The 15584-nt window shown below is 41.1% G+C and overlaps 1 pseudogene across 1 annotated transcript; it reads left to right on the forward strand.

Moving 5' to 3' along the window:
* The first annotated feature begins 55 nt into the window (after positions 1-55).
* On the forward strand, positions 56-12924 carry LOC147795602 (sprouty-related, EVH1 domain-containing protein 2-like; annotated as a pseudogene). Its single transcript, XR_015423729.1, has 3 exons — positions 56-450; positions 1995-2071; positions 4254-12924. The product of XR_015423729.1 is annotated as a sprouty-related, EVH1 domain-containing protein 2-like (transcript).
* The last annotated feature ends 2660 nt before the right edge of the window (positions 12925-15584 follow it).

A 15584-nucleotide genomic window follows, 5' to 3' on the forward strand; every position in this document is an offset into this window, starting at 1 on the left:
GACATGAACATCAGGCATATCCCTGAAGTGGCATATATCCTGTGACCACTGCTGAAGTTCATGCTGGTCACTGTGTGTACATGCAAAGTATGTCCATGTGTTTTAACATGGGCAATTTGTGCCCTGAATATTCGGAACTCTAACTGTTGTATTACCCGTGGAAATCTCCCTGTGGTCCAGCCAGCGACTTGTTGCCAACACCCCCAGAGACAGCCCCCCCCCCTTATATCAGGAAGACGGTTCATTTGCATTGTCAACCAATTAGATTTCCCGCTGTCCTGGGAGACGGACAGACAGACAGACAGGGAGAGAAAAAAACACTGCGCCAGAACATTTCAGAAATATGGCCTCCAATCACCCAGGGGCTTCACTGCTTGGAGTCTTCAACTGGAGACCGAAAGAAAAGGGAGGGGTGGATGACTTTGGATGTAGAGTTTCAGTGGCCTGCAGGTAAACATTTCTCCTGCATCTCGGTCTGCCTTTTGTCAGGTATCTGGAGAACTTTTAGTGTAGTAGGCTGCGCTAGCAAGTGGAGAAGAAACTGCCATTAGTCTGCATTAGGCTACACCAGAGGGACAGAAAGGGAAAGAGAGTGAAAAGGCCCAGTGTAATTTCTTAGAGGTTTGAGGGGTTGAGGTGGGGCCAGGCAAAAGCGAATAGCATCTACGAGTACAGCTTTAGCCCTCCGCGGGTATTAATGACATCTAGCGGCTAATCAAGCTAAGCAGTGTGTAGAATGTTACGGTTATGGTGTAAGATTTGTACACGGTCTAAATTTTGTGCTACTCCACATCGCTGTTTGAATCAGTCTAATAGTTTTGCTGTTTAAAAGTTTTAACCCTTTTTTTAGTCAGTAGGGTGACAGCTACATGGAGGGCCGAGTCAATTCAAATAATTCACTATTTGAATATTCGTCCTTCAGTCGGATCGAATATCCTTACATTCGGTCTTACCGATCGGCAGAGTGTTGATGAAAACACTATATATACAAAATCAGTTGCAATAATGCGCACAGTTGTACGTTATATTCACTGTAATAGCTTTTCACTTCTAGGGTATCTTCAGTCATGATTTAGCAAGATTTAACAAACGAACAGTACTTCTTGCCATGTTGAAAATTTCTATACCTTTGAAATTTTTAATGAGTAATTTAATTTTGAATTGTAAGATACATTATTCTGTCCCCTTTTATGTGAATCTGCAATTTTTCTCATAAAAAAAAAAAGAAACTCCTTTTTCGTGACTTTTGCAATCAAATATTCAAATTTAGAAAATAATATTTGAATTTTCAATAATTGATCGAATATTCAGATATTCGGCACAGCCGTAGTTACAGCTGTTAAAAGTGTTTGTGTATGTACATGTACCATTCTGTTACAAGTAATTAAAAACATCCACCTGTATCTTTATTTCCTCAGAATTTGGTGTCTATTTGAAAAACCTGTCGTTTGTGAACAAGCATCCTGTGTTCCTAAAAAGATTCCCCTTAATGTTTGCCGTGGACTTGGTGCTGCATGTATTGAGTTGGCCACATTTTCCGTTGACAGTGGTTGCCACAATTAACCTTGCCAAGAATGACTACACCAGGAAAAGATCTTTTCTGTGGTTCATATGGACACACATCATAGCCCTTGCAAAACATTTTTTTTAAGTTAGAAAAGTCCTTCATAAAGTTGTACACTAAAAATGTGGTGCAACCAGGGTTACATGTACACCTTTTTGTAAAATTTTATAAAGTTTTTGAACTGGCTGCAGGGCCATTGCTGAATGTTAAATCATGCCAAGTCCACCACAGCTTCCATCAAATGAAAAGACCCGACCCAGTTTTACCACTTTTCTTTTCCCCTTTTATTATTTTCCTTCAGGAAAGTGTGCTGGTATTCACTGCACCACCCGCAACACAGATCCTTTCAGTTGAGTCCAGGGGGATAAAAAAAAAATACCTTGTCACTGATTTCCTGGGTTTCCTTTTTTTCTTTGTGGTATTTACACAGGTGCATCGACAGAATCCTCACTGAACCAGTCAACGGACAATGAAGTTGACGATGACCCAGACACCTTCCCGCCCAGTGTAAGTAACCCAGGATTGGCTGAGGAGAATTGGAAAGTCTCCTCACAATAATGCATTGCCACCCCTCTGCCCTTCTGCTTTGTATTTCGTTTTTCAACAAAGATAAATTTACATGTTCACCCTGTCATTAAAGTAAACTTGTGCATGTGTGGGAGTGGAAGGTTTATATATTGATATGTTTCAGCTTTCCCGACTTAAGATTGAGTAATACGGAAATAAAAATGTGAGAGTATAATGCTCGCATGTCAAGTTCCCTAATAAAATGAGACATGAAAAGTGATCAACAAAACAGAAGTGTTTGAGAGGATATGCCAGTTTGGATATTACTCTTAAGTTACTGACGAACAAAGGTCGGAAATGCAGGAGACAAATTTCTCGAAAGATGCAGCCAAATGTACCGGTTTAACTACCCTGGTGAGGAAGTTGGCTTCTCAAGTCTTTCTTGGTGGTGTACATGTACATGTCGCTGTAAGTCGACGGAGTCACTGCAATATGTTTAACCCTCCGTGCCCTTTTTTGTTCTAAGTTCATATTCGGCTCATGCTGTTTTTTTTTTTAATTGTTCGGACTTGATGCTTCACCTTTGAATAATCTTGTCCAGTGTTCGTGATGTGTATCATTGAATAGTATTGAACTCAATACAAAAAAGAGAAAGATAGACCAATTGAACCAACTAATGTACAGTGGGAATCAAACATTAACAAACATGGCGTCCTTCTGCAGCAAAAAGGGTGTTGTTTACCAAAAATAATTCTGATATTAATGATATGCCAGTGACCCCAAAACATTTTGGGGGAGATACAGTTGTAAACAGTGTGTATATATTGTAGCAGAGGCCAGCTCAAAATGTTAAGTTTTTGCTTCTTTCTTGTATACTATGTTGATTGTTCTATCCATCAAGTTTAGGTGTATGATTTGCTGTGTTTTTGTCATAAAATAAAACATACCCCAGTCTTGTGCACTTTGTAGTTTCGGACAGGAATCTCATACATGTACTCTGAGACTTGGTCTCCACATTTTCGTGCAAAAACATGAATCGATCATTCCCGGACAGAGCATTTAGGGTAAATTATAAACCGTCCCGGTTGTCGCAAATGGAAAATACTGTGCCGAAGATTTTTGAGGACTGTTTGACAAATATCCAGTGTCTGCAAAAGCACTCTGAACTCAGAAAAGTGACGCATAAGCCTCGCCGACTGCTTGTGTTGTATTGCATCTGCCGGTATGGTGTATGTACGGTGCTGTGCTGCTGGACCACTGCCAGGTTTGTTTTTGGGACCGCCACAGCACTGAGCCCCGCGACACTGCCAGGTTGCTTGCCGTCGTCCCCATTCGACGACCAGTAAATGGTTACTTTCATAGGAACTGAATCTAATCACTTTCACAAGGAGACTCCTATATGTGTTTATATCTTTTCCTTCGACACATTGAAAATTGTTGGATTGGCAATAAACAAGCCCGCATGCTAGTCTTCTAAGACTTAGGTTGCACGTTTTTGCACACATCACAAGGTACATGTAGCCTGCGATTCTGGTCTGGGTACTGACTCCTACGCTGACCTCCTTATTATATGAATAGTCTGTTCCCACACTGCACATGAACACAGGTGCACTCTGCACCTTCAATGTCTCGTACTCCATCATTTCTGAACAAATCTCACAATTATTTTGACCAGCTACTGTAAGGTTAAGATTTTAGGTTTATACATCTTAGAGATTTATGTATAATATTTTGCTTTTTCTTCACGCCATCAAAACTCATTTTTATGAGTTCCGGGGCCATATTGATGCCAGCTTACATGTATCTTCATGCATGCTTCATGCATGCCTGCAGTGCCTTTTTCCATCATGACATCATCAACCCAACATAAACACAAAATGACCTCGCGTGTTTCCGAAATTGGCCCAGTTGGTTGTGGAAAGGAATCACCTCTTGTTTCTGTTGTGTTGATTTTCAGGAGATAAACCCATTGTATACTGGTTTTTGGGTGGCCAATCTACCTCCCGAACCCTAGATGTCGAAATATTTGAAGCCTTTTTATACCACTTTAAGATTCTACAGAATTTTTCTCTTTTCGAGGTACCGGGTATGTTTATTTTTCTAGTTCATTGAATTTGAAGGCTCAGATAAGGTTTGCTGTGTTCTTAAAAGTAAAGTGTGTATTGCATTTTTCTCCGTACAGCATGTTGGTGAGCCACTCTTGTGTGATCCTAGTGCCCACGAATACCAGAACACACCGGGCAGTAACCAAAGAGAGAGTCTACGAGACATTCTCATGCAGCCCACCCAAGCCAGAGACTTTGCCCCTCAGTTCAACCATCACAGCAACCAGCAACGGCTCCACCGAGTCCACTATGTGTCACGCTCCAAGTCAGTCAAAGACGACAAGGAGCGGCGGCTGTCCAACTCCAACAAGAAGTATTCCTCAATTGGACACGAGACGATATGGACAAAGAAGGCCACGGAGTTCCAGTCACAGCGTGACAATGGCCTGACAGGGGGCGCACGGCAGCAGCGACCATTATGTCAAGATCCTGAAGAAGCCGCCCCACATCCACGAGTACGTCTATCCAATGGTGCTGGGATCGGAAGGGGAGGACGATTTGCGCAAGCCCCGCCACCACCTGAAGGTGGTGACCAGCCAGCCCAGGCCACCCTCGCCCCCGGTCAAGGCAAACAAGGTCCCCCTGCCACCGGACCGCGTCAAGTGTGTGCACTGCCAACAGTTTTTCAATCCGGAGACGAACAGGCGGGGGGCGTGCCCGGACGCCCCCGATGAGACAGACCGCTGCATTGGCAAGGTCAGCTGCATCCAGGCGGCGCAGAGCATGATGTACCACTGCATGGCGGATGCCGAGGGGGACTTCTCGGACCCCTGTTCCTGTGATGCCAGTGCCGACACCCACTTCTGCCAGCGCTGGCTGGGCCTGGGGCTGCTTTCTCTGTTTGTCCCCTGTCTATGGTGCTATTTACCACTCAAATGTTGCCACTTGTGTGGCATGAAATGCGGGTGCTGCGGGGGCAAGCATAAAGCTATATGACGCCCCTCAAAAAAAAAAGAAAAAAAAGAAAAACAGTGTATATTGATGCTTCATGGTGCCGTGTGTATTTAGTCGGTAGGAATACGACTAACTGTTTTTACGTCATCTTTGTGAAGGAGAGACGGATGATAATATTTATGCATATCATCTGATGTTAACGTGCATGTGTCACGTGACAAGTGTGACCTTTGGACGTTTTCTTGCACCACTGATGACCTGATCCTGGCCACTAGTTCCAAGTGAACCTTGCACATCCATCACAGAGTCTTTTCATGGTACTGGTTCTTGTGGAATCATTCATCCATGAAACCTTGAATCCTTAGACAAGATGTCCCAGTAGTCTTTGCTCCTCAAGGTGTTGTAGTAATTGCATGGAGTCATGTTGCAACAAGCATAGTTTAAGCATAGTCCCAATAATCCAGACTAGCGTCTCTCTCTGGGGCACAGAAAATGATACATGCAGCCAATTTCGCCTGAAGACGAACGGAGCACACTGTTCGAAACGTCGAGTGAACCCCGGTTCTTTTCAGAACCACACACACTCAAAGAGAGAATTTGATTACATGGTGTCACCGCAAACTTCACATAATTTGGGGTATCCTGAGTATTTGAGAACAGAATGTGATTTTTTGTGTGTGTGTGTGTTTTTTTTCTTTTTAAGATGCAAAATAATTGGAACCACAAGGGAACATTTAAGCAGGAAGTTGATGGCCTCTTTCTCTCATATCTGAAGGAATTCAGGGACAGTAAATGCCCACCAACCACATGCGAAGCGTTTCTGGCATTAATCTTGCTTCACAAAGTCCCTGTATCGATGTGCGTTTTCAAAGAACGCTTTTGCATTTGTTTTTTTTTTCCCCCAGCTCACTGAATGCTAGAGGAACATGGCACTCAGCTATCCTGTCAATTCACAGAGCTGCTAAACGCTGAAATTTGCTCAGTTTATGGTAATTGACTTAAAAATGTCGTGCAGCGTACGTATTTGCCTGTGACCCTTCTCAGCTGATTTTGCCGTAGAGCTTGGTCGATCAGTTTGCTGAACAACAAATGATGTGCCTCATCACTATGACACTGCCCCCTGGCAGCTGGGCACCTTCCCGTTTTTGGCAGGGGATCAGCACGTAAAAGAAGGCAGGGAGCCACTGGAAGTTTGCTGCTTCCTTCCAGGCCTTTTATCATTTCATACTTGGGACATTGCAACCGGGCAGTTCGGAGGCACTTCACTTTATGGATATTGCTGAATATACAAGGATTAGGAAGCCACTTGGAAGTTAAGCATTGACTTTTCCAGAGCCCTTCAGTTATGATGGGAAGAAAACACTTTAAGTCTAGGTCACTAATTTTTTTTTCTTCTGTTGGACTTAAAAGTACCAGGTAATTCAATTAAAGATCTCCCTGTGGGTGGAGCATGTGCGGCAATTTGTAGTCTCGTCCTGACTGGGTACATTTCCGGCCTTCTGCACGTGGTGGGGAAGTTGACCGGTCATTGGCAGTTACATGTATCTGTGGTGCAAGGAGAGGCAAGATAAGATACCAGACTTCAAAACGGACGGATTTGAAGATTTACAGTCGTAAGCTTACAAAAAAGTTCTTGTGTCCAGTGAGCACACCAAACAGAACTGTTGTAATATTTTTTGTGTACATTTGTAAAACTCTGTAAAATATAGCAACTGACTTACATTGTAATTGAAATGTACGGACAGCAAGACCTATAAATACGCTTCAACACTTGCGACGTATCTTTGCTTAAATTCTCCATTTCTGTTTTTAAGGATTTTTTTTTAATCTCACAGAGGCTATACAAATTATGTAATAATGTAAAATACAAACGTGTATATAAACTATAGATAAATTAGATGCATTTATCATTGTAAAGCTAGATTTTAATCAGGGGAGTGATAAGAAATGGATGGGTTACCCTTACTGTGTGCAGCGGCATGTCTTTGTGTTTGCCAAGCTCTGCCAGGGAAACTTCCTGATTTTTTAACGGTCAGAGATTGTCAAGAGGTAAAATGTCAGAAGCATTTGTCATGTTTGGATTGTTCAAGACTTCTGGGATTCACACTGAAATCGGGTTAATTGTACTTAAGGTTTGGGGCCTGTTAGACATGCACCTGTCCAGCTTAGGAAGGGTGAAAACAGTGTAGATTTGTTTGAATTTCTTTTTTCTTTCTTTCAATCTCTGGTTGATGGTGATCAACACAAGATTTGCATATTTGTTCGTACATTGGACAGGAACACCTTCATTTGTGTGTAAAAGCACCCGACATGTACCAACATGTTTAAGCTGTATCCTGCCAGAAACTTGATTTTGCACTGAAAGTGAAAGCAAAAACATAGCAAAAAAAAGCAAAACAAAACCAAAAACCCACCAAAAAACCGCTAAGAAATGCAGACAAAATGACGGACATTTCACTGAGGATGCCTCGAAGAGCTTGACATCCAAATCTTCTATAGTGAGTTTCCTTGTTCTTTTTCCTTTTTTGGGCTGAGTGAAGATTTGCCTCACAAGTGGGTTTTCACACTCCTGATGTTACACGTGTACAATGGCAGATTGTATGCGTATGCTTGTGCTTCCATTTACTGTCCTTGGTAGCATTCTTCAGTGTTTAACGTGCTGCTCTTTTTGTGTTACTGAACTTTCTTCCTTGACTGAAAAAAAAATGCAAATCTCAGGTTGAAGCTGCCTCAGTGAAAAGTGGGAGTTCTTGCACCTTTTGCATGTTTATAGATGTGCCCCACCCGCAGTTACTGCCAGGCTGCTTGAATTTGTATTTTTGGGGGAATTTTAATCTGCTACATTATTTTGTGTTTTAATTAGTACAGAATGTGAAATGTCCTTAACTTTAGTTTGGTTCCATTTCTATTGGTCAGCCCCATGTTCTTGAGGATGAGTTGTTTTTTTCTGAGAGTACGTTGTAGCAAAGTCCCTGAGAGAGGATTTTGCAGGGTTTTGTGGCTGAATCACCCATCACCCTATTAGCCAAGTGTGTGTGAAAAATTACATTGTGATTGAATAATTCCAAAGTTATTGGAGTTAGACCATATCAACATTTCAACAGTGCAGTTTGCCCACAACTTTTGCCTACCCCTTGAAGAAGTATTTCAGCAACTTCGCTGTCTTGTCAGCAAAACAAAAGACGGATAGTTCCATCTCTGAATCTGTTTCCGCTTTTTTGCTGTGCCAGGAAATGAATGGCAGATTTTGACAGCCCCCCCCCACTCCAGTGCGCATGAGTCTCTCTGTTGACTTCTCGTCAAAAGGGACACCACAAAGTCCTGTCTTGCAAGTCTGACTTAAATGCAGTCGTGAATGATTCTAATTTGCTTCCACGTTTACCTTAACTCATATTTGGTGCGGTTATTTGAATTTTTTCATTACCTCAAGGAAAAAAATTACACTTCAGCCTTCAGTAGGGCTCATGCAGATGTTTGCGTTGGTGCCTAGTCAGACACCAACTCTGCTGGTTGGGGATACTATGAGCCCCTAGTGTAGTTCATATCAAGTGTTCTGTGTAGGTGACTTTTGCACCACTGAATTTTGTACTGCCGTGCATGTAAACACTCTTCGTGTAAAAATGATGCATTTTTTGTTTATAGTACACCGGAAGCTCAGCAGCTGTACATTTACTTTTTGGGGGGGGGCTCTCCATGACGAGTATTTCCATTGATACGGTTTGTCAGATGTAGGGCATATTTATGGTTCACTTCCACTATTCCTGTTCATCTAGTAATGATTATGCTTTTTTTATTTTGAAGATATGTAGCTTGTGTCAATTTCATAGCACTTGAAGCAGATTAAGAAACCTTGATTTTGCATATTTTGTTGGCCCAGAGTCTTCAGATAATCCTCTTGTAAGCAGTTGTCCACAGTTGGATCCAAATTACCTGCTACAAAAGGGTCTGGTTTTGGCTCATATGCTTTGTTTATTTTTCAAAATTGCTTTTTAGATTTTGCTTTGTTTTGAAAGTTGAACTGGTTTGTTCCGGCATGGAAACCTCTCTCATCATCATTTGGGGCTTCACGCCCAGAGCATATATGTTCTCAGTCATTGAGTCACCCCGATTATCAGTAATGACAAACAAAAGTGTTGGTTCCTGCAAACTCTATGAGATCATCACTGCATGGGAAACCAGTGCATCCTGCAAGGGCTGCACAGTTCAACAAAAGAAAGTCTCCCTCTGGCATTGGCTCTTGAGTAATTCCAGCTCCCTACTGTTCAGTGAGACTGCATTTCAGACACTGTTGTGTTGTGGCCGAAACAGCCAGCTTGATCATAAAATTCTGAAGGAAACTCAAACATTTTATTTGGGAGAAGGGGGGCATATCTCAGTAGGTTTTGGGGAGACGGGTACAAATGAGTGTGGTCCAAACAAAACTGGAGAGTGCCATTTTTTGTGTGCACATGGTAGGGTTTTTTCCCTAGCAGAGACAGATTTTCGTATGGTTAAACTGCAGATTATTCCTGCAACGAGTTCAAAAACTAGAGGAAGTTGGGAGTAGTGTCTGGGTGAAGTTGATCTTGTTCATCCGCACACCTGTGGCCAAGATCAAGCCGGTTGTCAGCATGGCCCAGACACTCTAAAGACCAGTGTACAGAGTAGTCCGCCAAAGCTAGGAGATACTGTAGTAGCTGACAGACAGTACCAAGCAAACTGTGGCACAGGAGTGAGACTTGACTTTATCCCCAAGTACGGATAAAGCTTCTGAAAGCAAATGGTAGGAGAGAGAACAATCCTAGATATCACAGAATTATTTTTGCTTAAACAAAAGAGAAATATATATATATGTCAAATGTACAGAGATATTTTTTATGCTGTAACATTAATTAAAGACTGAACTTTAAGGTGAAAAAAACAACAAAAAATATGCAAATTTACAAATTACTAACTGTTCTTTAATTACTGGCAAATGATCCACACATCACCTTTTAAAATTGTATAACCTGCATTTCAGGCAAAAATTACAAGTTCGTAATCATCGTACCGTACATTAATCTGTTATGCCTTTGCCTCAGACAGTTTAGATATTAAATTCTGTCTTTATACAAACCAGTGTGAGAGGCAGCACACAAGTTTGTAGTTGGTCTGAACGACGCTGGTCTGAATCTTTGATTGTTTATATTGCAGGCAATGCACCATTTATGACTGCTGCAAGTCAGTAATATGTGCCACCTTTTACTGTCGGTCCTGAAAGTATTCTGGTGCCCGGTATCCCAGAAGCCCATTTAAGGCTACATCTTGATAGTATTGGCTTCAACAGGGAATGGCATACATGTGGGTCTATGGGAAGCCACTTTCTAGTGGCTGTGTCCTCTCGTAATGTAGACTTGTGTGTTACTGCCAGTCTCCGCCTCCAGACAGAACTTCACATCAGGCCTGCTCACTCATACCCAGGGTTGGGGGGGGGGACCAGGAGAGTCGGTCTCGCTCCCAAACATTGTGAAGGAAATGCAAAAACCATTGTTTGCGGTCTTCATCCCAAGTCACCGGTTAAAACAACCAATCTGGGCGCATAGAATGTAGCTGCCACCAGCATCCTTTTTGTGGAACAGAGGGTACAAGTGAAGTGGGCTTGATGTGATGATGAATTCCTGTGCTCTTTGACTGGGGACATTTACATGTAATGGCTGATTGCACTTAAGTCTTAGGCTTCCTGCACTGAAATACTCATCTTCAAAAGTTTAAGCTGTGCTCTGTAAACATACTTGAGCAAGGTTGCAAGAACTGCAAAATGTTGGAGGTTGTTGAATCACTGTTAAGATTTTTCTCTAGATTTCTCTTCTTCTGGTAGCCTCACCTTGTTAAAGAAATTTTTTGGACAGAAGCAACTACTTTTCGCAAAACCCCCCCTTTTTTTTTAGATGGCTCACAACAAGTGGGACATTCCCGCTGCCACCCTTGATCAGAGCTTGAATCATACTTTTTTTTCTCTGTGCTAAACTCGAGCTCCTGGACGGCCATTTCTGATAAGCAGTTGTTTGTCCGATTGACCGTCTTTCCTGCATTTATTTTGATATTTCCTGAGTCATCTCCTCCTCTTTCCTGTATTTAATTGATCTTTTCCTCATTTTTTTGCTACATGTGCTTGACCCCTCTGCGGCCAAGCGTGCCTGCTGCACAGCTGCCAAGCAGCTCACCTTGTAACTTTGCTAAGGATGTCGATATTGGCTTGCTGTAAATATGTTTCCTGTCCGTACATGAGGTACCTGTCACCCATAATCTTGCTGAAAAGTGTCACCCCCTCTTTTTGTGATTTCTGTTTGATTGGCTCTAGGATAGTAAAAATATATACCATGAGACCTCATGTTAAGTCCAGGTGCTTGTAGCATGGCAGCAAAGTCATGTTTTCCATGTACATGAATACAGACAAGCCATCAGATTCGCTCCTTGGCCTTGACTTGAGGCTCGGGAGAGTGTGTTCACAAGCAAAATTGCAGTTAACAGAATTGTAGTTGAGCTGCCATAGGTGCTTGTAACTTACACCGAGTAAAGGTACTGAGATCACTCGAAGAGTTTTCACTGCATAGTTTTTCCCACTGCCTTTGTTTAGAGAAATGTATGTAAAATGGTCACACAAGAGATGGGATATCCTATAATGAGTTCACCACTGAGGAGTTTTATGCTGTTGGTAATTTTCGTTAACCTTGTTTCTGAGTGTTTTGTTTTTTTTTGGGGTATTTAACACGTCTGTGCGCTCACAGGCAGAGGGAAATGGGAAAGTTTACTGTGAAATGTAGCAGTTATGACATTATCTAGTAGACCTAACCAAGACGATGTGTACAAAACATGATGAACCTGTAATGATGACGTCATTTACTAATAATGGCAGTGTTTTCTACAGAGTTTTTGTTTTCCACCTACACTTCAAATTTTGATAAAGTTTCTGGCAGCAGTAATTTGAAATAAGAAAAAATTAAAAATTAATTACATATATATATATATATGTATGTATGTGTACTTGACTTGCCTGTATTTCTGATTTTAAGTTAAATGTTGGAAAGGTAGCTTTTTAGATGTGTAGAGGGTTCCATCTCAGTAAAAATTAAGTATCTGTATATATGATTTTCAGTTTTCTTCCTTTTTTTCCTTTTCTGATTTGCAAGTTAAACGGCATGCCAAATTTGTAGTTATTCCACCGTGCTTACTTCTTAAGTGTAGTCGTCGCTTCTCTCCAGTAGTCAGACTGATGGTCAATTCTGCCTGAATGCTCAGGATCTTTTGTGATAGATTCTTACTTGACTACACAGCTGCATTATATCCTTGTTTTGTTTACAACATTATGCAAAAGAACAAAATACTGGCTTCAAGGTATGTTGCCGTTTGTGTTCACTGTACATTACCATGAAAATTATTTTTGTTATGTACATTTTATTTAGGTTTAATCTACGCATGTACATTGTCCGTTTTATTTTCTTTTTTTCCTTTTTTTATGAAGCTCAGCACGCAAATTGCGTGTGCGTGGGCACACACGAATGTGTGATTTTATTTCACAATGCATACATTGTGCATAAGTATATATACTGTAATATAAACTATTCATATATAGAACTATATGTCATTTCATATACGTAAAAGAAATCAAGACAAATTTTAACTTTTTACTCAGCAGGCTTGGTTTTTCCTTTTGAAATAGATATACGAAAAGAATCAAAAGTCCCCAAAAGAAAAAACTTGCACTGTTTGAAATTGTATTGTTATCAGGAAAAGAAGGAAAACAAGAACATTTGAAGTTAAGAAAAGTGTTTGTACAACTATTATTTAATAATAAAAGTAACATGCATGGAACAGCCGTATACATGTAAAGAAAAAGAGGAGTTCGTTGTCTGATCTGTTCTTGTTGCTGACATTTTTCTTCCGCAATGCCAAGGAAACCTTTATGACATTTCTTTGCTTAAAGTACAGCTGTACATGTGTGTGAAAACACTGTCCCTGTTGCATTCAAGTACATGAAGTGGCCACTCCATCCTCAGCACACATTTGTTTCCTGGCATGACATCATGAGTTATTAAGTCGAAAAATTGTCAAACTAATCCAAATTTTAAATGGGTGGAATTTTGTTTTGGTTATCAAACGAACCTCGTTCTTGAACCGGTCGTTCTTTGACCAGTTGTGTGTTGCCCTATCAGACCCCGTCAAACTCTTCAAAACTTAGTTTCATCAATAAGCTGACTTACCAATTCAAGGGGGATTTGTAATTGCCATAAGTTCTCGAAAGCTCTTGACAAATTTCCGTCACTCGTGATATATGCATTTATTACAGAACTGAACTGTACCCGAATATTCTGTGCCATTGGAAAGCTCTTGGGCAGCATAATCCAGAAATGAAAAAAAATCTCATTTACTATACTTGGTCTGACTTGATGCTCATTTTATGGGTACAGCCAGGCCCTTTCGATTCATGATAAATGGCCATCATATTGGTCTATTACTTTTACTTAATTTTATTTAATTTTCCCAATTAATCTTTGGTTTCTTGTGTTGGTAGCAGTGGAGATTAATATTGGGAGTTTTCCCAAAGAGTTGCGAAATCTGGGGAAACTCACCTGTCTGGTATAACTGTTGGTATATAACGTTTCGGCAATCATGAAAACACACATCCCAGCTTTCATTAGTGGTTAACCACATCCGTTTTTTCTGTATTTTTTTTCAATATTTGCCAGGGGCGGTTTGCAAAATGGCACGTACCAGGGTGAACGCATCAAAGGTGTTTTATGTACTGATCAGTTTTGACCTGGATAAAATCCCATCTGTGGTACTTGCCACAGTGTGTACAAACGACAACCTCATAGCTCCATGCTTGAATCTGCTTAGAACAACTTGGACCAAGTACGGCAAGGGTCTGTTGAATTACTCGTTCTTTTCAACCGTGCCCAAAAAGTACGGAAGCGTCTATGACCATACATATACAGCGTTAACGAGATAATTTATGATGGAAACACATGAAAAACTGTCGTACTAGACATAATTCACTGATATAAATTCTCGGAAAGACATTGATTCCGAGTAATCGCATCTTTGAAAGACAGCATTGACCGATCTGAAATCTCGGAACGACATGATTCCAACTTATAGCATCTTGGAAAGAGGGAATTCACCGATATGAAATCATGGAAAGACAGGATTCTGAGTTATATCTTTGAAATCCTTGTTTCCACGATAATGTATAAATGAATTATGCATACGAAGATAAATAGTGTTAGCGAGTTTTCCTTTCTTTAAATTCATGATTTCCGAGCTGTTGTATCCAGGCAGTCTATATAAACAGTTCCCAAGATGCGATAATTCGGAATCCTGTCTTTCCGAGATGTCATACTTGTGAATTCCGTCTTTCCAAGACGCGATAACTCGGAATCCTGACTTTACAAGATTTAATATCAGTGAATTCTGTGTTTCCAAGATAAGATAAATCGGAATCCTGTCTGTCCGAGATTTCTACGGTGAATTCTGTCTTTCCAAAGATACGGTAACAGGGAATCCTCTCTTTCCGAGATTTAATATCAATGAATTCTGTCTTTCCAAGATGCGATAGCTCGGAATCCTGTCTTTCCGAGATTTCTTATCAGCGAATTCTGTCTTTCCAAGACTATCCAAGATTTCATTTCAGTAAATGATGTCTTTTATGATAGTCTTTCATGTGTTCCCATTAACGCGGTAACGTGGATGGTCATATGCGCTTCGGTACGAAAGGGCTTCTGGAGCAACGGCTCCACTCGATTGTTACCATACTAGCTTACAACATACCATTGTTTTCGCAGCCGCCGATCTCTCATGCATATTGAACTGCAAATGTGACATGTTGAATTGACAATCCGATTATTTAATATGTACGCAATACGCATCACCAAGATAAAACAAGAATATCTGATAACCCTTTTTTTGGGGGGGGGGGGGTTGGAAAGACAGTTTAGCTGAGTTCAGTGTGGTCCCTCAACCCTCTGTGCCGACATTTTGACATTTTCACGATTAGCAGCATCAAGGAAGTAATACTCTGACTTTTGGGAGTCTGCATGGTGATGACAAGGTCACTGCTGCCGTCTGACCGACGGGCTCAGACAAGATTGATGAAGATAAACGCCTTATCTGCTACGAGAAGCCTTCAAGAATCCCCCATCTCCAAGTTAGTTAGACCAATGTGGAGGGTGCGGAGTTGTCAACTGCCCTATTTGAAGTTTGAATATATAGCTTGACAAGATCAACGACCTTCGGTCCACACATTTTTGCGGTCGGTGAAACTTTTAACACATGGCAAAGGGGTAAATTTACCCTCCGTGCTAGCTATTCCATAATGTACATAATGTACAGAAGTTCCCGGATGTACGTCCGACCGAGCGAAATATCAAGGTTTGATTCTGAAATTTGAACGAACGCTGCCACCATAAAATGAAATTTATTCCACCACGAAATGAGCCACTCAAAAAGTGTCCCACTGGTTCATCGATCTTTCTAAGATGATTGCTCTTTTGGAAACG

The sequence above is a fragment of the Acanthaster planci genome, unplaced genomic scaffold, assembly GCF_054643075.1.
Source record: "Acanthaster planci isolate LZ-2023a unplaced genomic scaffold, COTS_SCS Contig2, whole genome shotgun sequence".
Classification (NCBI taxonomy): domain Eukaryota; kingdom Metazoa; phylum Echinodermata; class Asteroidea; order Valvatida; family Acanthasteridae; genus Acanthaster; species Acanthaster planci.